We start from the raw sequence: 27,344 nt of genomic DNA on the forward strand, positions 1-27,344 counted from the left end.
TCCTTTAAGCACAATTCATTTCAAAAAATTTTTTATTAGTGGTAAATGTTTCCTCTCATTTTACAGAGAAGATCACTTTCATGATACTATAGCTTCTCTTGTAAATTAAAAATATGTTTTCCAGCTTTATTGAGATATAATTGACATATAACATTGAGTAGGTTTAAGGTGTACAATGTGATGATTTTGATTTACTCTACACATATATTGTGAAGTGCTTAACAGAATAAGGTGAGTTAACACATTTGTCACCTTACACAGTTATAATTTTTGTGTGTGTGTGTGGTGAGAATTTTTAAGATTTTTTCTCTTAGCAACTTTCAAACATATAATAGAGGTTTGTTAACTATGGTCACCATGTTGTACATTACATTACATCCCCAGAACTTATTCCTCTTATAACTGGAAGTTTGTATCCTTTGACCATCTTCACACATTTCTCCCACTCCCACTCTCCACCACCTAGCAACCACCAATCTGTTCTCTGTTTTTATGAGTTCTTTTTTTTTCCCCCTCCATATGTACGGAGATTATATAGTATTTGATTTCTCTGTCTGATATTTCACTTAGCATAATCCCCTCAAGTTTCATCCATGTTGTTCACAAATGGTAGAATTTCCTTCTTTTTTATGGCTAAATAATATTCCATTCTGTATGTACACCACATTTTCTTTATCCATTCATCCATTGATGGACACTTATGTTGTTTTCATGTCTTGGTTATTTTAAATAATACTGCAATAAACGTGGAAGTGCAGATATCTTTTTGAGATAGTGATTTCATTTCGTTTGGATATATACACAAAAGCGGAGTTTCTGGATCATATGGTAGTTCTATTTTTAATTTTTTGAGGAACCTCTATACTGTTTCCACAGTAGGTGCACCGTTTTACATTTCCACCAACAGTACACAAGGGTTCCCTTTTCTCCATATGTTTCCCAGAACTTGTTATCTCTTGTCTTTTTGGTAATAGTCATTCTAACAGGTCTAAAGTGATATCTCATTATGGTTTTGATTTGCATTTCCATGATGATTAGTAATATTGAGCATCTTTTCATGTACCTGTTGGCCACTTGAATAGTATTTTAGGAAAAATGTCTATTTAGGTCCTTTGACCATTTAAAAATCAGATCATTTGCTTTTTTGCTACATGAATTTCTTATATATTTTAGATATTAACCCTTTATCAGATGAATTGTTTACAAATATTTTCTCCCATTCCATTAGTTAAATTTTCATTCTCTTGATTGTTTCTTTTGCCAAGCAGAAGCTTTTTAGTTGGATGTAGTCCCACTTCCTTATTTTTGCTTTTGTTGCTTGTGCTGTCATATCCATAAAATCATTGTCAGTACCAATGTCAAGAGATTTTTTCCCTATGCTTTCTTCTAGGACTTTTATGGTTTCAGGTCTTACATTTAAGTCTTTAATCCATTTTGATTTAATCTTTGTGAGTGGTGAAAGATTCTTGTAAATTTTTGGAATTATGTGGCTATCAAGTGATATTGAAAGTTTTCAAAGATGGGCATGATGGAAAATTCTACATATGAGATGACATGAGATCCAAGATAGACTCTAGCCTGCAAGTTGAGGTTCCCTATATTTGATGAGGAGCAATCTTAACCTTGATGAAATGGGAACTTGTTGTTAAACTTTTTAAGTGAATAATTACAGCTCCTTATTCTTTTCAAATTTATTGTATTGTCAGTTTACCTATTTAGATTTGGGTTTTGTAAATGTAAGACACACATGTAATGTTTCTTTGATTCTTGGAAATATCTTTGTTGGGTCCATATGACCTTAGAGTCATCTTTTCCTTCAGTACAAGCTTTATGCCAATATTTATTGCTAACCTCACTAGGATGTGTTTTCACAAGCAGAAGCTGGGCATTAAATCCCCTAGGTAAGATTCATCAGTTGCTTCCCTTTGATTCTGCAGGTCTGTACACACTGCTATGTTATTTTCTGATGATTATCCCCAAGTCCATTAGAAAGATATCACTGAGGAATGCTTGATTACAACAGAATCCTAGGAAATGAAAGGAAGCACAGCAGTCATCCCTAAGGAATGGGCTGCAGGGTGGCAACTTGTATTTTTGTATGTGTGTAACCAACTTTTTGTCTATTAATACAGTTCCATCATGAAGATCTTTTTTTTTTTTAAATAAAGTGATATACGCTTTTTTTTTTTAAAGGAATTCCTTTATTTTTATTATTTATTTATTTATTTATTTATTTTTGGCTGTGTTGGGTCTTTGTTTCTGTGCAAGGGCTTTCTCTAGTTGCGGCAAGAGGGGGCCACTCTTCATCGCAGTGCATGGGCCTCTCACTACCGTGGCCTCTCTTGTTGCGGAGCACAAGCTCCAGACGCACAGGCTCAGTAGTTGTGGCTCATGGGCCTAGTTGCTCCACAGCATGTGGGATCTTCTCAGACCAGGGCTCGAACCTGTGTCCCCTGCATTGGCAGGCAGATTCTCAACCACTGAGCCACGAGGGAAGCCCCATTATGAAGATCTTGCAGAGACATTCACTCAATAAATTAATCTCGTCCCAATTGTAAAATTAGAAAATCTCAGAGTTGGAAGAAATCTTGAAAGCCAGGTAGTCCAGTGGTCTGCTCTATGTTTAATTTCCCCTCCAATATCCTGAAAATATCTCTCAGCATCTGTTTGAACAACCCCAGGGATGGGGAAACTACAACTCCAGGGGTCAGCACACTCACGGATATTGAAAGTATATCCTGTGAGGAACAATTGATCACCTGTCCTTTTCACCCTTCAGATCTTGATTATAACCATTTTCTGTCCCGTAGATTTCTTCTCCATTTCAGTCATCACCCTCACCCTGCTTCATCACCTCCTCATTTGACAAAAGTTCCAGGCCTCCATCACCTTGGTTATTCTGCTCATCATATCTTCTTTAAGTGTCATCCCTAGATTTGAACCCAATATTCCAGGTATGGTTTGATCAAACTCAGAGCAGAGCAGAGGAGAATCACAGCCCTTATTCATTAAAACCTCTAAGTTTTCTTTATCCCCTCTCCCCCTCTTTTTCAGATGCTAAATCATGTTCCTCTTGTACCTGTGCACTTGAATTTTGGATCTAAGGACAAGATCCTGTATTTGTAGACACTAAATTTCATATTGTTAATTTCTTTTAGAAACATTTTCTAATTTATTACATCAAATACCCAGCATGTTTACTTTATACCATTTTTTTAAGAAATAATTCTTGAGCTTTGAAAATAATTTTATTATTTCTTTAATTAATAACACAGTTTTAGGTAAAGATTTCTCCTAAGGCTTTGCACCTATTTCTAAAATTTTGTTCTATGTGAGGATTGGTTTATATTTCTCCCTCTCCCCATCCACCTAAGAGAGACTGTTTTTAGACAGAATATTTTTTGAATTAAAAAAAAAAAGTCCATAATACCACATGTCCTTCTTTTTTATGCTTCTGAAAAAATATTATTTGTATTTTTAATTCAAGAATTTAAACATTACTTGTCTGACATCATCTGTATTTCATATGTGTTCTGGAAGTCTTTTAAATAATGATTTCTTCCTTCCCTGTTTAATTTTAAAGAATAATTGTGGTGAAGTTTTCTATTATTTCCTCCATATCTTCTCTTTCACTGTCTTCCAGAATGCTTATGAATTGGTGATTATTTCTCCTTGACCAATTTTCATGGTTCTCTATATAAGGTTTTTAACCCGCATTATTGCCTGAGTCAAGGAGGTAATTTCCTTTTCTCTCTGTTTCTTGTGTGCCTCCTCTTCCAAAAACCTGCTTTCTAATGTTTCTTTCTGACTGTAAATGATTTCCAATTTACTATTTATTCCTTTTAATGTCATCTTCTCTCAGTTCTTTTCAACAGACAATCCTCTAAAACTTCCTACTGGAAATGGTGGTAAGTTTTCCTGGTATCATTTTTTTTTTTTTGAATTTTATTTTATTTATTTTTTTATACAACAGGTTCTTATTAGTTATCTATTTTATACATATTAGTGTATATATGTCAATCTCAATCTCCCAATTCATCCCCCCACCACCACCACTTTCCCCCCTTGGTGTCCATATGTTTGTTCGCTACATCTGTGTTTCTATTTCTGCCCTGCAAACCGGTTCATCTGTACCATTTTTCTAGGTTCTACATATATGCATTAATATATGATATTTGTTTTTCTCTTTCTGACCTACTTCACTCTGTATGGCAGCCTCTAGATCCATCCACGTCTCTACAAATGACCCAATTTTGTTCCTTTTTGTGTCTGGGTAATATTCCATTGTATATACGTACCACATCTTCTTCATCCATTTGTCTGTTGATATGCATTTAGGTTGCTTCCATGACCTGGCTATTGTAAATAGTGCTGCAATGAACATTGGGGTGCATGTGTCTTTTTGAATTATGGTTTTCTCTGGGCAGGTATCTTGAAATTAAATGTTTTCTAAGTTTTTTTTTTTTTTTAAGGAGGAGCCAATGGAATTATCTATTTCTGCCTCTTAACATGCTTTTAGAAGCTTGCCCTTCCAAAATGCAAGCACTGAAGCACTTGTTGATCAGAAGATTGTTTCTGATTTTACACTTAGCCAACAGTTTTCAAAAAAAAAAAAATATCTAGAAAAACTGCTTTGATTTTCCTAGTCCTTACCAAGGCCCCCATTGTTGTGTACTCTCTCCTGCTGTCTCAGCAATGTCACTTTTTAGTTCAGAGTGCCAGAGACTCCCATTTAGGTGTGTGGCCAAATGTGCCGACAGCTGCCTTCCCTAAATTGGGCTACAGCAGCTGAAAATCTGCCCAGAGAAAAAATGTGCAGATTTTTGGCTTCAGGGAAATCCTGGAGCAGCTCACAACTTTGCTTCCCCACATGTCTGCAACAGAAGGTGTATGGAATAGTGATAGAGTGTTGCTTCCTAGGTGATTTTGTACCGTCTGGACCATGATCTGAAAGAGAGGCTTTCATGATGTTTCAAAAATGTACATTGTTCTTAGTTTCTTGTAATCAACACCTTTCTGAGGCAAAGGAATATTCCCAGAGGATGAAGAACCATGGCTTCTGGGTTTGGTTCCAAATATAATTGCAGAGACGTACTGTAGATACAGCTTCCTCATCTTTGGGAACTCTAAATCTGGTCCAACCAGGTAATCTCACCTTCTGACCCTAGGGTCAGGCCTCCAGATCTGTTTCTAAATCCCCCTAAAGTTAATGATTTGTGGTCACAGTTACAAAACTCTCAGAGATGATGGACTATTCCATCTCTCTCTGTCCCTTAAGAAGGTAAAATGATGTTTTATTCTTTCTTATTAAGGAATGTAGATACACAGTTCTGAATATAACACACTTCTGTTAATGGCATTCAGATTGGTCTCTTTTCTTAAAATGTAATGATATTTTCTTAGGCAGGAATTCAGCACCAGAGATGGTTTTCAGCAGCCTCTTCCCTTTGATCATTATAAATGAATAATTATTACATGCACTTGAATGTTTTATTTATGCTAATGCATTGGTTATAGAAAATGACACAACAGTATTCAGATTATGCTGGTTGCATTAAGAATGGAAAAAAAGGCCACTATGAGGTAATTTCATTTCATTGTTTTTGTAATTTTTTCCTCCTCATTAATGTTTTTTAGAATCTTCATATTCAAAGATAGTGTTTATTGAACAAAATTGCTCTCTTTTAGGCTAGATCATTGTTCACAAAGCCCACGAGACTGGGAAACATTTAGTATCAATCCTCTTTGTTAGTTTCATCTATGGAGAAAGTTCATCCAAACTAAATAAGCTAAAGTTTATTTTTCTTTGAGATGGAAGTATGCAGGCATGCAGGCAGTCTAAGGTATGCTGCCTCTGCTCTACCAGTTGTGAGCAATCCAGCCTCCCTCCAGCTTGTTGATGCACTTTTCTGTGTCTTCTCTTCCTAGTGTCAACCAATGGCCCAAGATGGCTGCCCAACTTCAGCCATCAGGTTTGCATTCCAGTCTACAAAAAGGAGGAAATGCTGGGGCAAGGCGTACATGTCAACTGGTCTCTAGAGGTGTGACATCATTTTTTAGGCCTAATCAGGCAGTACTTAGGCCTCTGGCCCCATATAATTGCAAAGAAGCCTGAGAAACAGTTGTTGTTTTTTTTTTTTCTTCCTCTGGGCAGACATGGACTGAGCTTTTTAAAAAATCCAAAATTCTATTACTATTAGAGAGGAGAGAAAGTTTATTGGTAGTCAGCCAGCAGTCTTAGACTCATTGTCCTCCAACCCTTGAATGAACCAGAGGGAAATGGGTTGGAACGTCACTGAAGGCAATCTGAATGAGGCTGATAGAGGGTCATTCATATTCTGCTCCTTTTGGCCTGATGGGAAGTTCACCTTGGTTCTCTGGAGAAAGACATTTCTTCCTCTTAACCTGCATTTATTATGGAGCCCACTCATGTTCTTTAAGATGTTAAAGCTTTGGATAAAATGCAAATGTTCTTTGAGAATATTAATGGATTAATTAGCATAATGTAGTACAAAGGACATAGATGTTAGAATCAGACAAAACTACATTTAATTCTGGCTCTCTCACTTATTAAATGAGTGAATATGGGAATGAATATGAATATCCTGGCCTCAATTTTCTCATCTGTAAAATGAGTACCATAATACCTTACATTTTTATGTATGTGTATAGTAAATTATTTAATGTTTGCAAAGGGCAAAGTTGGTGATTAAAAATGATCCCTCCTTTGCATTTCCCTACTAACCACACACATATCAGCTCCAATCATATAGCACCACAGCACTGGGCCTCAAGTAGATGTAACCAATGATGGGTGAGTTTTGATAGAGGATGGTGAGAATTATTCTGGAGGAGAGGGAGAGCTTTGTGAAAGATCTGGGTGAGTTACCGTGGTACAAGGTCCCGGTGAGTATTAGGCAAGATCAGAATTCCCAACTGCATCCAGGAACATGTTTATTTTGACATGTTGTAGTGATGGTTTAATTCAGTCATTTTTAGCATGGGAACATTTGGATATACTCTGAAAAACAAACCACTAAACTTTCACCTTTTAAAAGTTGTCAGTCATTGGGCAAAACCAGCATCCATTTGGAGGGAACCTCAGGATGTGTTTGAACAGTGGGTGGGTGTCAAGAACGAGGGTGAGACTGAAAGATGGAGTAAGGATCAGGGATAATTATTAACCACAGAGGAGATTTTAGTCTTTTAGAACTACAAAAAGATTTTTAGTCTTTTAGAACTTCAGGAAATCATCAGTGAAACTGGGGAGAAACACAAGGACCTGAAGATCCCTTCAGAGGAACTTAGAGCAATCAGCACGTGCATACCCTGGACGTGTGTCACTGTTTATGAGTTGTGATCCTGTGCTTTTGAATTTGTGCCATGGCATGTGCTGTAATCTAGGGTGGAGTTGACCAGGAGTGGTTTTTACCCACCTAAAGGACTGTTGTGAAGAACTGCTCTCTTCTCCGTGGTTTATGGCTACCATCTCCATGCTATACGTGAAAGTAGACAAGCAATAATGCACTAACAGTGCCTTTCAGAGCTGCGTAAATCCTTCCTTTGATAAACTAGGAACATGTGGACAAGATAAATGCCCTAGGGCAGAAATGCTATCCAGGATCCTGAAAGAAAAGCACCCTCACATATGTCATAATAGACACGAGGAGAAATTCTGCTCGGAATAATATTTTTCTAAACCCCAGAATTTTGTGTCATATTATGTTTTTCTGTTTAAAACCCTGTCTGGCAATGCCTATAATTTTAAGAAAAAAATCAAAATCAATCAATCAATAAATAAATGTGGCTGTGTATCTTATGTTTGTTATAATGCAATGGTGAATGGTGGTAATTTTTGTGTCAGCTTTACTATCCCTAACTAGGGATTTAAGGAGTAGAGTAAGGTGGCCATCATAAGAAGAAATACGGTATATTTAAAAAGTTACTGCTACATGATACATGACACTTATGGAACTACAACTGAGAAAGCAGTGATGTGAGGATTTTGGAAAAGAAATAAGTTAAACTGTCAGCTCCTATCTATGTGTGCTACAAATCGTTCTTGGATAAAATACAATTCCAGTGTTGTGTATCATAATTGGGAGGTGTAAATAAAGCATTATGGTACAAAAGTCATGCGACTTTTATGTGGAGAAATAAAAATGACCTATTGTCTCCTATAAAAGGGGGTGCCAACATCATATGAGGCTAATGTGAGGCCAAGAAATAAAACATCCATAAAATATGGTCACAGTTTTCTAAGTTTTAAATCTTATGTAGAAGTTGACCTTAAATTAAACTGTGGGTTACGTCCTGAATGCCTGAACTAACCCTATTAATTTGTTGAATTTATAAATGAACTCTAAATATATACTTTTCCTCCAAAAGAAATAAAACCTATTTGTCTTTTTTATCTGTTTTAACCAACCAGGGAACCAGTTTGAATGGGACCTGGATTGAAATATATTCAAAATCCAAAGATATAAAACACCTAAAATATATCCTGAATCAAATCAAAATTCCATTTGTTCATCTCTTGAGAGGGTCAAACCATCAAAGTATTATCGTGAACAGATACTATTATTAGCTAGTAGAAGAGAAGTAAAGTGTCCCTCCCGCCCAACTTTTAAACTTTTTTTTTTTTAAGTGCAGTCGCTTTCTCTTTTGAATTCATCTGCTTCTAGTTCATCTTGCAGCATTTAGATTTTCATTCATTTGTCACATGGTGCATTTTGCATTGGAAATATTTGCTTAATACATGATAGGTTTCTCATTTCTCTAATATTTGAGTTCATCTTCGGCTTTCTTGTTGGTTTTTAACTGAAAGCTTCATCGAGTGAATATGTTGGACTCTTCAGTCTAGATTCATCAATTCATGGAGGGAGGGCAGGGCTCTCGTGTGCCCTGGGATGCTGTGTTTATTGACTGACATGCTGAGGATTTCGATAGGTGCTCTCACAGAGTGAGGATCGAGGAAGCTAGTTAAGGAGGAGAGAGAAACCTGGAAGCCTCTCTTAATGTTTGTATTTGTTGAAGAAGCTAGGAAGTTTAGATTTTGTTTGTTTTTTTAAAACATGGCTGATGTTCAATTTGGTTTAGATAGAAGAGTCATTAATCACTAAGGTGATAAGCAGTGAGAAACTGTCACTGAGAAATTGTTGGGACTAGGAGGATGGTAAGAGGAGAGACCCCTGCATGTCTTCATGGACACTTTCAAAACATTGAAACCTTGTCAGAGCCTGCCCCGGTTTTATTCTTGGTGAACATTTCTCAGCATCCCCATTCTCCCCAGGCTCACATTCCCATGTGTATTTACAGGCTGCTCAATTCTTACATTGATGCACCTCAGGGTTTGATATTTGATGCTACATTATTTTTGTTTTATCTTCCCCTTAAATGCATTGAACTGAATCATAAAATACTGCTGGTAAGACACAGGCACATACAAAAAAGGAAGGAATGGGCCTGACACTGTGAGGCAGGAATTGGGTTTGTCCTGTGTTGGAGCTGGGTGAGTCCCCACGGGCAAGATCAGGCTTCACCCTAAGGGGTTGGGGGAAGCAACTTGCTTACACCTGGCATAAAGTCTGTGGTCATTTTTTAAAACTCCTGGATGAAAGATGTCTAATAAATCTTCCAATTTACTTTTGTTTTTGTTGTTTTCACTTTTGTGCTTGGTGCGTATCTCCCCTACACGTTGTGGATATGATGAAGGACAAAGCCAAGCTTGCCCATCACTTTTTCTCCTCTGGTGATACCCATCAGAATCAGAGTGCTAGGCTGATATGACCATGGGCATATCCTAGAGGTAAACTCTGATGGTCTTTGTTAGAGAAATTGTATTTTGTTAACTCATGTTTTTCTAGAAGGAGACATCCACTTTCCTCCCAGCAGAATGGGGGTGGCATTGGAGTGACATTTCTGTTTCTTCTTGTAACTTCTTTACTCCATCTTTTGCCCAAGAAGAAGAATGACATTTGATTGGTGAAGTTGGTGGGAGGCTAACTTCTCTTGGACCTCATCACCTAGGCGAGGAGGCTAATGCATTGAAAAGACAGTGCTTGCCCATCACCCGTGCTCTTGGCCTCCACTTTGCTGATTAAGCTTGTAAATGGGCTTTACCTTGCAATTCAGGCTTTCATTTATGAGGCTGATGCTTTGATCCCCCATCTTATCATTAGTTCCTTGTGTTTATGCCCTGACCTTCCTGTAAGGGAGAGGAGAGAAGTAACTGGTTTTCGAGTGTGCCCGCTGCCTAGGTGCTGCCTGATAGCTGCGTAGGGCTCACCACTGCTGAGACCCTTCTAGGACTGACCTGAATTGGCTCCTAAACCATACTCATCATTAAACTCCAGAGCTAATGAATCGGCACTTCATTGAGGAGAGTACAAGATTCTGTGTTTTGAACACGTCCTACAGGTGACTGTGATGATCAGCCAAGTTTGAGAAGCATCTTTCAAGACTTTTACCAATATCTTCCTCTACCATTAAAACTTACATTTTCCTTGTCATATTCTTTCAGGTTCCTATTAAGGAACTAATCAATGATTGACTTTGGTGGGGTGATTGGTTTAATATACCACTGTTCCAAAAGAGGGTATTTGTATGTATTAACAGAGAACTTCTGGAGGCAATGCTAGGATTAAAAGAAAGACAGCATTCCAGGTTCTGTGTCATCCTGTGGGGGCTGTATGTGAGTTGTCGTGGTGGTGGGGAGCCCTTTAAGCACTGTTCACATCACAGCCTCCTGCGGAACTCACATAGGCCCTTAGAGTGTATTTCAGGGTGACAGCATTTTCTGCCCCTGCTGCTGGACTTGTAATGAGAAAGTAGATGAAATGTAAATTCAGACACATTTGGGAATGAGCAGTTCCTTCTTTTGAATAGGCTGTCATGGAGTCCAAGATACAGGTTACAGGCCAGGGATTGGTGACATTCATAAATGATCAGATCCTAAAATTCACATTCTAACAGGATCATTTTAAAGAGGCTTAGCTCTCTTTGGTTGCATAATGTCTTATTCTTTCATCTTAAGCTTTCATGTTTGATAAAAACGATTCCTCATGTAAATTCATTTATTATAATTCAATCCTTCCTAAACTCCCTTGATATAGAGCTAGAGAATGTTACTTTTCTTTTTCCTCTTGAGAAAGGTGCTAAAAATGCAATACTGCCTTATGGTATATGAATTCATCCAAAATTCTTGCTACAAATTCTCCTGCCTTTTTAGAAGCCCTTTCCTTCTATAACTTGATTTTTGCCTGCTTAACATATTACTGTCCACTTTTGAGCATACAAATACTCATTATGAGTACACATAATGAGCATTGGATTCAACCAAAGTTATCCAGTTGGTCAATTTACTCCCTTCTTTCCTGAGCAGTCTGCCCTTCACTATTTCGATGCTTTTTAGCCATTTTGTTCCTCCCCATGGGATGAATGCACCTTCAGAATGACCATCCTGATTATGCCTCATGGTCCTGCCAATCCAGAATTATGGCAGTGACAAGGGTACCAAGGGATGACTGAAGTGAGAACTGGTCACTGAACTTCCTGATATTGACTTCAAAATTACAGAGGTATGTGGTTTATCTTTCCCTGGCAATTGCAAACTAAAATTAACAATAACATGTCAGTTAGTATTAGTCTTATGAATATTTGGTTTATAGATTAAGGGTTAGGTAAATGTCTGCTAGACATTGAAAGAGAGAGTAAAAGAGAGGAGTTCTTGCTGCACATGAAAAAGCCAATGGTTCTTATCTGCATGCTAAGTGGTTCTCTGTTCCTGTTGCTCAGTTGATACGATTCAGTGCCCTACTTTGTAGATGGTTTATGCCTGGCAAATGGAGCTACTCAGCCTGGAGCCAGTGATGCTGCATCTTCCTAGTCACATATCTTCAGGAGATAGGCCTATTGAATTAGTAGTTGCTATGGGACAGTGAGTGAGGAATTCAGCTGCAAGAAGCCAGCAGAACAGGAGGCCTTGTGTTTGTCCCAAGTAACCTCCACAATGTGATTTAGGACCAACAGAGAAATGCTTTGGTGTTCCCAAATCCTAACTTTAGAAATTTATTTATTTGAGATAATATACTATACTTCCAGGAATCCTGTGTTAAAATGTAAAGTGTTTATCCTCCCTAGAATGTCAAGTTATTATTATTAGCCCAAACAAATGAATGATGGTCTGTCACCAGATACTAACAGTATCCTGAGGGCTGGGGCAAAGGATGGAAAAGTTTGAGATTGAGCAAGTGAGGATGGCCAGATGCTTACTCTCTCCCAGGAAATGCCCCAGGATCCTTTGGCACTTTCTTAGTAAGCCACAGTAGGCAGTGTGAGTATAGTTGCCTTGTATCCAACCTAATGGGCAGATACTTAGAATGGAGTCCTGAAAGGTCTAGGGTCTGAGCTGGACTATCCCCATCTACAAGTAGTTCTCTTAGTTCTTGAGAACTCTTTGCTCTCCTCTAATGCACCCTAGGAAGGGCGTCCCTTGGGAAGGACCCCCAACCCTTGCTGCTTGAAATCACGTTTCCTCAAATGCAGCTTTATTCAAGGATTTTTAATACTCATTTGGATGTCACAGTAAATTGCCATCTGACCACCCTTATGAATCTGATTTAAATTTAAAGATATTTATATCTATACTTTTTTTTACATTGAGTATAGCTATCTCCAGTGCTGCTCCTTAAATCATAATCCTTTTTAAGTAAAGTGGTAGTTTAGCCAAAGAGATTGACTTCCAAGACTGATGGGTTACTGGTTTCTGAAGAAAAATGTATTTGCCCAATCACTTAAACATGGTAAGGAGGTATTGCTTTAGTAACTAATAAACTTCTCCACTCTCTGGTCTCTTGTTTGTGGAAAGGGATGTGAGCTTGCTTTTAGGCATGTGGGATGATGCATGGGTGAATTTTCTACTTATTCTTAACTGCAGATCCTATGTCTGAAGCTCTTGGATTGGGGTGTGCTTAGCCATTTTGCTTAATGTTTTGTAATTTCATCATAATTGTGTGAAAGGCAATCAAGGATTTTATCTTTCTGTAATAAGCCTCACTGTAAACAGGAATAATGGATCTATCCCAGAAAAGGAAACAGGACACTGATTTTTTAAAAAAATCAATCCTATGCTATACCTTAGAAAAAGGTGTAAAGGCTGGGAAGGAGCAACAAAGAGGCTACAGACAGAATCAGTTTTGATATATACCTGAGAATGGCAAAAGCTCTGAAAACTGAGAATGCTTATATCCACAGCACATTGTAAGAAACTCATAAAGTGATTCCTCCCCAGGAGAAGTCAATTTTATTGAAATTAACTGCACCTCCACAGTCTGCACCTTAATTTTATAAAATGTAGCCATATAGATGTTTGCAAATAAAATCATAACAAATTCCCCAAAGCAGAAATTATAAGGTTAGAATCATTATTTAAAATGCATTCACATTTGAAATAAAAGAGAGCCCTGTCAATTCACCTAAAACAAAACAAAACCTTTGAACATCATACGATTTAAAGATAAATTAAGACGGAATCCATGAGTTGCTTAATACAAAAGAGGACTATATACATATGTGGAATCAAGTCTCAAGTCAAAGTATTATTCAGAGAAAAATTGATAGTTTTAATTCATTTATTAGAACACAAGAAAGACTGAAAATCAATGAGCTAAGATTTCAACTCAAGAAGCTAAAACAAGATAACAAAGTACATCAAAAAATGTAGAGGAAAAATATTGATTTAGACATATGCTAAGAGAAATCAGTACAAATGAATGCAGAAATTAACAAAATAGAAAGTAAAAAGTAAAAGATGCTTAGTCAAACTAAAATCTTCTTCTTAGAAATAATCAATAAAATTGTCAAAGCCTTGTCAATATGATCAAACCAGAGAGCAATAAATGAACAATAAAAATGTTTAAGAAGAAAAAAGGGATGTATCTAATTAAAAAAGACGTTAAAAATATAGGATGAGAGGGTTCACTTTTGAAAATACAGCATGAGGAGCTCTACAGACTCATTCCTCAGCAAAATAAGTAGAGCTGTGAAAACTATTTAAAAAAATGTAAAGTCTTTGTAAATAATACTTCAGGTATACAAAAAATGAAGAAATAGCATACTCAAGAAAACCCACTAAAATTTTGTAACAATAGTGAGAGTCTGTGGCATTTGAACCATGGCCCTCTTCCTCATTATCTTTACCCCATCTCAGCTTGACTAGAGCTCTATTCTGGGTGGGTGTAGCCAAGAAGATGGGCCATCCTTTCCCCTCAGCTCTCACTAAAACTTACCTGTCTCACTAAAAAGGGCAGGCAATTACCACTTCTCATCCCCTCCAACTCCAAGTTGAAGAGGTTAAATTCCTGATGAGTGTGGCCATGAGGTCCCTTCCTTCATCTAGCTCCCAACCACAGGATAGAGGCTCTACTTTGGGAGTAAAGAAATAATACCAGATAATAACTCAGACCCACAGGAACAGATGAAAAGAATGAGAAATTGCAAATAAAAAGGTAAATATAACAAACTTTATAACTATATAATTGTTCCCCTTTCTCATCTCAATTTCTTTTATAGACATAGAAGTAAAAATTATAACAATATATTGATTGGTTTGTAACATCTATAGATGTATTATATATATATAGCAATAATAGTACAAAAAGGGGTAAGAGGGAATAGAGGCATTAGGAGTAAAATTTCTATACCTCATTTTAATTAAGGTAGTATAAATTTGAAGTAGAGTCAGTAAGTAAAAATATATGTTAAAAGCCCTGGAGCAACCACTAAGAAAATTACTTGAAAAAAAACATTCAAGGAATTAAAACATTTCACTAGAAAATATTCACTTAATGAGAAAGAACACAGTAAAGAGAAACAGAAGAACATAAAAGACCTGAGTTGTCTAGAAAACAAAAGTAAAATGCCAGATATAAATCAAATTATATCAATAACAACATTAAATGTGAATGAATTAAACAATATAATCATAATGAAGAAATTGTCAGCTTGGATAAATAAACATGATCCATCTGTATCCTATCTACAGCAGAAATACTTTAGATTCAAAGATTGAAAGCAAACGAATGGAAAAAGATATATTATTCAAGAAGCAACCATAAGAAAGCTGGAGTGGCTATACTAATATAAGACAAAATAGACTTTAAAAATGTTACAAGAGATAAAGAAGGGCATTGTATAATGATAAAAGTTTCAATCCATCAAGAAGTTATAATAACCATAAACATATACGCAGCTAAGAACAGAATGTGAAAATATGTGAAGTAAAAGCTGATTGCATTGAGTGAAGGAACAGAGAATAATAGAGACTTCAATACCCTACTTCAATAATGAATAAAAAAAAAGTAGGCAGAAGATCAACAATGAAATAGAAAGTTTGGCAACACTACACACAACGTAGTTCTAATAGACATCTCTAGATCACTCCATCCAACAACATTAGAATACACTTTCTTCTCATGTACACATGGAGCATTCTCCAGGATGATCTATATGCTACACCTTAAAACAAGTCTTAGGACTTATCCTGGCAGTCCAGTGGTTAAGACGCCACGCTTCCACTGCAGGGGGCGCAGTTTCGATCCCTGGTCTGGGAACTAAGATCCCACATGCTGTGCTGCATGGCCAAAAAAAAAAAAAAACCAAAAAAACCCTTAATAAATTTAGAAGGATTGCAATCATACAAGGTATGTTCTCTGATTGCAATGGATGAAATTGGAAATCAGAAACAGAAAAAAATTGAGAAATCCACAAATATGTGGAAATTAAACCAAATATTACTAAAAAAACCCAATGGGTCGAAGGTGAATTAGAAAACACTTTGAGATGAATGAAAATGAAGACACAATACACCAAAACTTATGGAATGCAGCTAAAACAGTGTTGGTAGTGGTACATACCTATATGGTACATACCTATGTCAGAAAAGAAATTTATAGTGGTACATACCTATATCAGAAAAGAAGAAAAACCTCAAAACAGTAACATAAACTTCAATTTTCAGAAGTTAGAAAAAGAAGAGGTAATGAAACTCAAGTAAGCAGGAGAAAGAAAATAATAAAATCACAACAGAAGTAAATGAAATAGAGAATAGAAAAACAATAGAGAATACTAACTGAAACAAAAGTTGGATTTTAAAAAGAACAATAAAATACATGACTCTTTAGATAGACTGACCAAGAAAAAGGTGAGAGCAGCTAAATTACTAAAGTAAAAACTGAAAGGGAACATTACTACCAAACTTACAGAATCATAAAGAATGATAAGGGAGTAATATGAATGGTTGTATGCCAAAGATTAGGTAACCTAGATGAAATGGACAAATTCATAGAAAGAAAGACACTACCTAAACTGGCCAGGAAGAAATAGAAAGTCTGAAGCTAGAAATTGCAGTATTAATAAAAAGAAACTCCCCACAAAGAAAACCTGGGACCGGATGAGCTTACTGGTGAATGCTACCAAATATTTAAAGAAGAACTAATACCAATTCTTTACAAACTCTTACAAAAAATAGAGGAGGAAGCAATACTTCCTAACTTATTTTATGAGGCTAGTATTACCCTGATATTAAAACCAGACAAAAACTCTAGAAGAAAAGAAAACTACAGGCCAATATAGCTTATGAATCTAGACACAAAAAAACCCTCAACAGAATACTAGCAACAGAGATTATGCACCATGACCAAGTGGTGTAGAATATGATCTATGCTGGAGAAACAATAAGACTGTCAACCAAGAGTTTCATATCTAGTAAAATGAATGATCAAAAATGAACAAGAAATTAAGAAATTATGATACTAAAAACAACAACAAGAGCTTAGAGAATTTATCGGTGGCAGGCCTGCCTGATAAAAAAATACTAAAGGAAATTTTTCAGGCTGAAATGAAAAAACACTAGATGGCAACTTGACCCAAAATGAGAAAATAAAGAGTATATGGTATCATTTGCATTTGGATTCAGATCCCAAGTCAATCATTATTGACTATGCCAGTTGCACATGTGACTTAACCTCACTCACCTTCTGTCTCTTTGTGGACAAAGTGGGGTTAATCACACATGCAAACGTGGAACATAACACATGGAAAGCTCCTAGCAAAATGCTTGGCACACAGTAGGTGTCCAGTAGCATTTGTTTTTTTCACTCTTCATTATGTTAGTTGGAGAGTGTGTTTTTCTCGGAGACCTTGCTTTTTCTTTTCTTTCTGAAGGGCAGGAAAACTTTCCAGCCCTTGGGCAGGTGATGTTTAATTTCTTTCTGACTGAGCCCAGGGGGATCCTCTGAGGACTGTGCTCCAAGCAAGTGCCACCAGAGTCCTTCTTTGTCCTCTGCCTGAGACAGGCAGTTTCTGTAGCAGGTGCCTCCTGTCAGTCTGAGCCAAGAAGCTGCGGGTGCTGTTTCACCTGAGAACACCAGGTGGCAGCTGTGGCTGGCCTCCTGTTACCCCCTACCTGGTCACAGGCCACCTGGCCTCAGGCCCCTGGGGAGGGGCTGGGCCAGCAGTTGCTAGTGCAACCAGGTCAGTTCCTTGTCTGTTTTTCCTCATGTCCTTCATCCCCTGCCCATCTCCTGTCCTTCTCCACAGCCCTGGCTCCATGGAGCAGCACTGACCATCTTGAATCAGAAAACACATTTGTCCACAGTGTAGGTGTTTTGGGTCCCTGGGAATTTTGCCTCCATGATTCTGAAGAGGGAAAACATGTCTATTTGGAAACGTTGCTCTTTTAAACTCGTTTCTTCTCTGTTTATCCATACCGTGCTGCTTCTGTCATGGTAAATTTTTACAAAGATTTTATGTCTGACGCGTTCACACATGGGCAGTGAGTTATGTGATCTCACTCTAGAGTTGAGGTTATCCAGGAATTTGGGGGTAGTCTGGCAAGAGAGTAAGAGAGGGCTTCTCCCTGACAAGGGGTTATGAATTGGACCAACAGAAAATGGGAGGGACTCCTGCTATTAACTCTCTACTGCTCCAGGACCCATTAGAAAACATATTTGTAGGTAGATTCAGTCTGGAGATGAGAAAATGGGTTTGATGTTTCCTTTCTGTGCCACTGCTCTTCAAATTAACCTAAGCAAAGTAAGGGCATTGAACCCTTTGAAAAATGTTGTTATATAACAGTTTGTTTATTGTGTTATTATTTGTTTTCATATTGTTTTCTCCCAGTAGGCTGTGAGCTATTCAAGGTCAGGAGTAACCCTTCATCTGTGTCTTCAGACGAGCTATCCTCGTAAAAGCAAAAACCTCTATTTGTACTATTTATACTCTATTCTACTAGGAGGTTCTAATGAAAGCTGTGGTTTGCTTTGCTAAAAGCTCAGTTGAAAATCTTTTCATTTTAGTGAATATTGTAGGTGATATGAGGGTTTTCCTGCTTTATTGAATCTAATCTAGTGAAACTGACTGTGAAAGCCTTCAGAGCCATTATTCTGAACCTCACTTCTCCATGCTCAGGTCTCAGAAGGGAGTTAGGGCAGGTATAGGCAGGGCTGACAAAGAGAAAGCTTGAGTGCCTACTCTGTCAGCCAGTGTTCAAGGCAAGCATTAATATAGTATCACAACAGGGCTCTCCCACTGAGCTCAGACAAAGCCTTAGCATTCTTCTGGAGGGGGTGCTCCAGGCAGACGCTACCTACTGATGGGAAGTGACAGTTGAGTTGGAGTCTGTTGGCCAGCTTAGCGTGAATGAGCCACAGAAGTCCTCTAAAACCACCTTTTTGACTAACTTCTTAATATCCACTCGCATTTCTTAGATGAACTCCTTTGGCCTAAGCAAGCAGGGACCTCTCCAAATCTGAGAATAGTCAGCAGATTCTTTTGCTTAAATGCATTTACCTTAAAGTGTTACTATTGATTTAACTGAATAATTCAACTATTTTACTTCGCATTGGCTGAGTTCAATAACCCTGGTCTTGAAGTAGACACATAGTTTATTTTCTTTCTTCTAGGCATGATCTGCACTCAAGAAATGCCAGACTTGCCCATCTCTAGGAGACACACCCTCATTGCCTGAAAAACCCCTTCTTTCTTCCAAACTCTGTCGATAGAAAAAAAATTGCACAACCTAAAAGTTGAGAGTTATGTTTTATTTGGCAGACGGAACTGAGGACTTAAGCCCAGGACGCAGCCTCTTAGATACCTCTGAGGGACTGCTCTGAAGAGGTAAGAGGGGAGCCAGGATATAGAGGGGTTTTTGCAACAAAGACCAGGTAGTCAGGACATCAAAAGATTATTGTTAATTAAAGAAAACCACATATCTTAAGGAATTCAGTGCTTGTCTATGTATGGGAATATGCAAGAGTCTGGGCTCATTGAAATCATTCCTTTGATATGCACCTCAGCTATCTAGAGCCAGTATCCTGTGCTTTCTCATCCTGAGTCTCCTCAGGATGTACCAATGTGAGGTGGCTGCAGTGGTTGATGGCTTGATAGTGGGCATCCTGTTTCTATTCTAATTTCCCTTAGGGCTCACCGTTGGGCTGGCTGTAATGTGATGGCTTGATGGCTGTAACATCCTTTGTTTACCGATATGACAGGCAGGCAACATTTTTTTCATTGATAACTCTCTATACTGCACATATCCTACAAGACCTAGAAGTTTCAGGTCTCACTCTCCTTTCTTGATTCCTCTCATTACCCCAGTTCTCATGGTTCCCAGTTCTTCCTCCAAAGGAAGCCTTGGCTTCACTGACCTCTCCGAGGGAAAGGACTATATCTTTTAAATCTTCAGATCTCTGTAGTGCCAGGGATGGTATTTGGCATATAGTGAGCTTCCAATAAATGTCTGTGAAGTGAATGGATTTGTATGTACAGAGGTTTACAGTTTATCAAGTTTTCTTTCACACACATTACCTCTCTATTAAATCCTCAAAATGGCTCTGTAGGGCTTCCCTGGTGGCGCAGTGGTTGAGAATCTGCCTGCCAATGCAGGGTACGCGGGTTCGAGCCCTGGTCTGGGAAGATCCCACATGCCACGGAGCAACTAGGCCCGTGAGCCACAACTACTGAGCCTGCGCGTCTGGAGCCTGTGCTCCGCAACAAGAGAGGCCGCGATAGTGAGAGGCCTGCGCACCGCAATGAAGAGCGGCCCCCACTCGCCACAACTAGAGAAAGCCCTCGCACAGAAACGAAGACCCAACACAGCCATAAATTAATTAATTAATTAATTAAAAAAAAAAAAAAAAGCTCTGTAAGGCAAGTATTATTCCAGAAGAGGACTCAGTAGCTCAGAGAGATTAGGTAACTGTTCTGAAGATGTACAGCAAGCAAGAAGCAAAACTGGGACTCTACCTTACTCTTCTAACTGTAAGCCTTTATCCTCCCACCCTCCTATGTCATAGTGCTTCTTGGTTATGAGCTGTTATGTGTCAATCACTGTTATATATTCTGGGTTCATATCATCTCTACACCTAGATTATAAACTCCTCAAGGGTAAGGTAAATATCTTGCTCTTGTTCTGTCTGCACCTTTTCTCTCATTATTGTAATAGGTTGGCAATTCTAAAAGCATGTATTCTGTATTGTCTGATCACTGAAAGCCACAAATCACTGTAAGATAATTTTTTTTTAGTCTTGTTTGCCAAAAATCTGATTTGTCTAATAAGGTCATTAAAAAGAAGCATGAAATATATTCAAAAGAGCCTGGAGTTTTATGCTGTGATGGCAGTATCTGAGCTGCCTGAGCACATATAAAAAGCCATTAAAGAAGCTGTTATGCTTATTAAATCTTACAAAAAAAATTTCCTTTAGTCATTGTAAGTGAAAAGACTTCAATATAACACTTGCCTACCAAGAATCACAGATGATCTAGTGGGACAGAGCCTAATAATAAATTCTGGCACTTGGAGATGGGTCCTGGTTCTGTGAAGGTCTCTTGCCCCCTTTTCTGATTAAGAATTTTCCCAGCAGCTTGCCACAGTGTGGGGGGGGGGGGGAAAGAGAGAGAGAGAGAGAATTTTCCCAGCAAAGGAATATTGGTTAAGCAAACTTGGTATGTTCCTTGAACTCATTCCCATTATATCTGTTACTGATGCACAGTGAAACCAAACAAATTGAAATGTCAGAGTTTGGAGGAGAGAAATGTTTATTGCAGGGCCAAGCAAGAAGAACAGGTGGCTTGTGCTCAAAATATCTGGAACACCCTGAAGGATTTCAGCAAAGCATTTTTAAAAGCCAAGTGAGGGAGAGGGGTCACAGGGTATGAGATCAACTCATGAACAATTCTCTGATTGGTTGATGCTGAGGTAACAGAGCAGTTAATATTATCAATCCTTAGGCACATATAGGTCTGGGGACTCATGACCATCAAGTAGTTAATTTCTTCCTTTTGGTGGTGGTTTTAGCATACGTAAAACAACTCAGGAAGTGTGCATCAGATACTATTATGTAGGTACTTCAGAGAGGAGCTACAGCAGAGGATATGGGGAAGGGAATAGGGTCCTGCTTGGTTTTATATATATATATTCCTAAAGTAAAGTTAATAGGACTTTCTGGGTTATACAACAATTCCCATGATATCTAATGCTACCAGTTAGCTAAATTTAGTTGTGGTATGGCCTAATTTTACTCTGTAAATATATGATCTGAAATCATATTCCCATTAAGCAGGAGCTGAGGGTAAAACCATCCAATAGTTAGTTTTTTAATTTAACTTAATTTTTATTTTATATTGGAGTATAGTTGATTTACAATGTTGTGTTAGTTTCAGGGGTACAGCAAAGTGATTCAGTTATACATATACATGTATCCATTCTTTTCCAGATTGTTTTCCCATATAGGTTATTACAGAATATTAAGTAGAGTTTCAATGGTTAGTTATTAAAAAATCTTATGTTTAGCCAACATATTACTCTCTACAACTATAAATCTTTTGATTATTTTTTTTTGTTGCTCTTGGAGAAAGCTAAAGAAGCTCTTTCAAATCTGTAATTAATGAATATGATTGCAGTCCAGGGAGGCCTTCATGGTGTCTATGATGTAGAAGACATCAGACCAGGGACAGAGATACGAGGGTGAGGGACACTTGTTATACCTTCAAACAGCTTAGAATCAAGTATGGTGTTAAGATAAATACTTGTTTTTAAGGTAAACAAGAGATATTAAACCACAGGGCTATGTGAAAAGGAGGGAGAGATTACCACCAGCTTAAACAATTAGGGCAGACTTCATGGACAAGGTAGAATTTGGACTGAGTCTTAAATGTGGAATTGGATTTTGAATGATAAGAGAACACTGTGAGTAAAGCCATTCCTTAGGGAACAGTGAAAAATCCATTGTACCTACTCTCAGTATGTGCAGAGAAGTAGTGGGAAACAAAATTGGAAATGTAGATGGAGTCATGGTATGTGGGGTCATTATCGATAAGGAGGTGAAATCTCTTTGTGTAGGCTGTGGAAGCTTCTACTGGAAGATTTTTAACCAAGATACTGCCAGCTGTTGGAAGTCTGGGTGAGATCATAGAAGTTGGTCAAAAAAGGGACAATTTAGAAGTTTATGTGTGAATAAATTTGGGATGAAACTACGTAGATTTCAAATACTGAAAGACAACTTTCATGTCTAGCCAATAGTCAAGTTTTGATCCTTCACAGATACTCTCTCTTGGCTCCTCAAATTCACCCTCTACGGTGTGGAGAAAAGGGAACCCTCCCACACTGTTAGTGGGAATGTAAATTGGTACAGCCACTATGGAGAACACTATGGAGGTTCCTTAAAAAACTGAAAATAGAGCTACCATATGATCCTGCAATCCCACTCCTGGGCATATATTCAGAAAAACCATAATTCAAAAAGATACATGCACCACAATGTTCATAGAAGCACTATTTACAGTAACCAAGACATGGAAACAACCCAGAGGCTATCAACAGATGATTGGTTTAAGAAGATGTTTATATATATATATATATATATATATATATATATATACACATACATACATACATATACACACACACATATATAAAATGAAATATTACTCAGCAATAAAAAAATGAAATATTTTCATTTGCAACAATATGGATGGACCTATAGATTATCATACTAAGTGAAGTAAGTCAGATAGAGAAAGACAAATATTATATGATATATATATATATGTGAAATCTAAAAAATAATACAAATGACTCTATTTACCAAACAGAAACAGATTCACAGAAATAGAAAACAAACTTGTGGTTACTAAAGGGGAAAGGGAGGAGGAGAGGGATAAGTTAGGAGTATGGGATTAGCAGATACAAACTATGATACATAAGATAGATAAGCAACAGGATTTACTGTATAGCACAGGGAACCATACTCAATATCTTGTAATAGCCTATAATGGAAAATAATATGAAAAAAAATTCACCCTCTGTCTTTTCCAGTATGCTTTGCCCCCCCAGGAACTGACATATATGGCTGGTGTTAGTGGAGTTTTTTTCCTATTTGGTTTCTGACTTGGCCAGTGCAAGGTGCTGGCTGGAGCTCAGGGGCAGGGAGCTAGGAGTGGTCCTGGCATTTATTCCCCTGGCTCCCTCCATGCCATGGCATGGCACAGCTACAGGACTTACAGGGTTCTGGTAACCCCTCCCCTCCCTCCCTCTCCCTTCAGATCTAGGGGTGCAGCCTTGGGGGTAATTCACCTCCCTTGTTGGTTTCCTTCATCCTAACCTTCTTTATACTCCCCTCAGTCACCTCTTTTGAATGTGCCATCTGTTTCCTGAAGGTACCTTTAACTATCTGTCATGTATTTTGGTTTTATTAGTGACCAACCTGTGGAATTCAAAAGTGGTCTAAATGATGCAGAAGACAGCGGGGCTTCACCCCCATTAACCTTTAAAGCCAGTTTTCTATTATAAAAATTTTTTTTTTAGAGAGGAATTGTTTGCAACTACATTAACAAAGTTTTGTTTCTACAGTTAGCCAACTCTGACCTGTTCAAATAGCTTACCTCCTTTGTAATACAGTTTATTATAAGTAGTTTTCACTGATTTACCGCAAAGCTGAGTCTGTCCTAGAAAAATCAAGTTGAACTTGGAGATGTGTAATGCAGGGGCAGTTCCACTGGGAAACTCAGCCCCAACAGCCAGGACAGCCAGGACCCTTTGGGATTTGTTGATGGGTGCAGGGGCAGTTATAGAGGAATTTGTCTTCATTGTCACCTCTGAGCTTTCAACATTTCAAGAGAAACTTCTTTTCTGTATTAATTTACATCTTATCTCCATAGACAGAGTAGGATGTTTCCACTTGAGATGTAAATTTTGCTTTTCCTGAACTTCCCCCACCTAATCTTGCTCTTTCTACTCCAACTAAAAGTTCTTTTCTCCTCTTCAAGGTGGAGCTGAAATTTCTCCTCTTCTCCAAAGCCATCCTTCTTATGTCTGAGGACAAGGAATCTGTCTTACAGTCCTTTAATGTCTCCCATCAGTTAGAATGGATTAGGCCCTCAGCTATTCCTTCTGGACTGGGGACGGGATATCAAAGCAGCTTTGTGGCTAAAAACAATGTGAAGATTTGAACTCACATATACATTGCTCAATTAAACGAAGAATTTCAAATAATTTTTTTTTTTTTGGCTGTGCCCTTCATCTTACGAGATCTTAGTTCCCTGACCAGGGATTGAACCCCAGCCCCCAGCAGTTGTAGCATGGAGTTCTAACCACTGGACCACCAGGGAATTCCCACAAATAAAATCTTTTTACTTAAGAACTAGAAATATTTCTATTTGTATTTCTTCATGGCATTTCTTAGTTGGTTCTTTTTCATCTTTTAGAACTCATCTCAATAATATGCCTGGCCTTTGTGGGTATCTTATGCCCCGCCCCACCCTGAGCTGGGTTTGGATGTCACTCCTCAGCATATCTGGACCATCTTGGCCACAAGACTTCACAGTGTTGAGTTGCCCTTGGTTAACTCCCAGTTTTCTACCTTTATATTATGAACTCCTTGAGGGCAGGGACCATCTAGTTTGTTTTCTTTTTTATAAATAATCTATTGTTAATATTTTTTTTTTCATTTCTAATATCCTACTGGTCTTTTTAAAAACTTATTTATTTTATTTTTTTGGCTGTGCTGGGTCTTCATTGTTTCATGCAGGCTTTCTCTAACTGCAGCGGGCAGGGGCTATTCTTCATTGAGGCACGCAGGCTTCTCATTGCAGTGGCTTCTCTTGGTGCAGAGCACAAGCTCTAGGTGCACGGAGTTCAGTAGTTGTGGTGCACAGGCTCAGTAGTTGTGGCTCGTGGGCTCAGTAGTTGTGGCACATGAGCTTAGTTGCTCTGTGGCATGTGGGATTTTCCTGGACTAGGGCTCGAACCCGTGTCCCCTGCATTGGCAGGTGGATTCTTAACCACTGCACCACCAGGGAAACCCCAGGACCATCAAGTTTTTAAACTTGTATATTGAACTTGTATGTATTGAAACCGAACACAGAGCCTGGCACACAGTAGATATATAACAAGGGCTTATGAAAAACAAGAATGGAAAAAAAATGAATATAAAGACCACTACAGGTGCTCCTCTATTCAGGATTTGAGTTTCAGTGCACCTAAGAATAGCTGGAAGAGTTTGCAAAAAAATAAATAAATAAAGCATACCCCTGCATCTTGCCCTTCTGTGTCCATTCTCCCCAGGAGATACTGATTTATCAAGACTGGGGTAGAGCACAAAAATGTAAATGTTTGAAAATATACACTTGTGGTTATGACAGAGGCAAAAGATAAGAACCATTGATCTGATTTCCTAGGAACAGGAGGGATGCTGGTAAAATTTGCCTCTGGATTCACAGACAACTGCAATAAACTTGAGACTTCAGAGGCTTTGCCTCACTCTGTTTTGTTGTGAGTCAGTGTTTGGGGATCTTGAGGGACTTTTACCCTTCTCAATTTGAAAGCAATCATTTTATAAACACTTGACCGGTGAGTTGGTTGAATGGTTTTGTGTACAGACACACTGAAGAAACTATCATAACAGTGAAAGAATTTTTTTTGGTGAAAATTAATTCTTAGAAGATCATTCAGGATATCAGAAGCTGCCAGGTTAAGATCTTCCATTTTTCTGGGGAAAGATTAAATTTCCCCCCTTAACTGACTGCTTTTTGTGAATTCTTCTCTTTGTGAAGAATTTGCTCCTGCAAATACCCCTCGCTCTACATGATTAATTTTCTCATTTTCTATTGGATCATTTCCAGTATCAAAGATGCTAAAATAACTTACATCTCTTTTTTTAAAAAAACTATAGTCTTCACATCACCCTCCCTCTGAAACTAATGTTCTATTTTCCTGCTTTTATTTATAGTCAAACTCTATGATAGAAACTTGAGGAACAGTATCTCTGGCCTGACAATGATAGGTTTAGCATTGGAGTCATAAACAAAAAGGCTGGGTTTTGGAAAAAGCTCAAAGAGGGGATGCAAGTACAGTTTACATAGGATAGCAGAGCAGCAGTCTAAAACTACATATCAGACACTCTCAATGGCCTTAAAGTGAGAGGGGGAGACAGATCTTGCCATCAGTTGACGAGCAAAGGATGAAAGAGAGGCAAGGAAGGAAGACTTACAGTAAGCCTGTGTTTTTTTCTAATAATTTGCCTATGAAGAGAAAGAAAGAGATTCAAGCATGCTTAGAGGGACTAGGACATCAATTTGAAAACCACAGTGCATTATCTAACCTGGATGAGGATTGGACAATTAGACTATTTGGAGGAAAAGGGTGAGGTTACTTAATTAAAACTGGCTGCACTTGACTTTGTGAACTGCATTTCTGTCTTCAACTCATCACAGTGATTTCCTGATTTTACTATTTAGGAGTTGGAAGTGGGATCATATCCATCACAGAGAGATTCCCCTCCTCTGTTACAAGAATAACATGTAGCAACCCTAAGCATTTGATGTTGTCAAGTTCAAATGGGCCACCATGAGGGATACTGAGTAGGCTTGCCATCTGTCATGGTTGATAAAGTGACACTGAAAATACGTAATCCCTAAAGTTCAATTCTATCCAATGGCTTCTCCTTCTAATGTGACTACAGTACAAGAAATCCCACCATTAGAGTCAGTTTCAAGAATATGATCTTAGCATATTGAATTGTATTATCTTAGATTTGAAAGAGTCCAACCTGTAATCCAATTTAGAAATCTATTCCACCATCACCATAAAGTCTTAGTTTGAACTTGCCTTTGGGACTCTAACAGATTCCTAATGTTTTCTTCATGAGGAGAACTAGTTGTCATCTGATTTAGCCAGGGTAGCTTGCTGTCACTTAACAAAGGGGAGGGCTCTCAGAAATAGGAATCAGGACAATAGGTCTGAGAATATGGAAAGGTTTCTAGGATGCTGCCCAGGGAGAATCTACTTG

The sequence above is a fragment of the Balaenoptera acutorostrata genome, chromosome 12, assembly GCF_949987535.1.
Source record: "Balaenoptera acutorostrata chromosome 12, mBalAcu1.1, whole genome shotgun sequence".
Taxonomy (NCBI): domain Eukaryota; kingdom Metazoa; phylum Chordata; class Mammalia; order Artiodactyla; family Balaenopteridae; genus Balaenoptera; species Balaenoptera acutorostrata.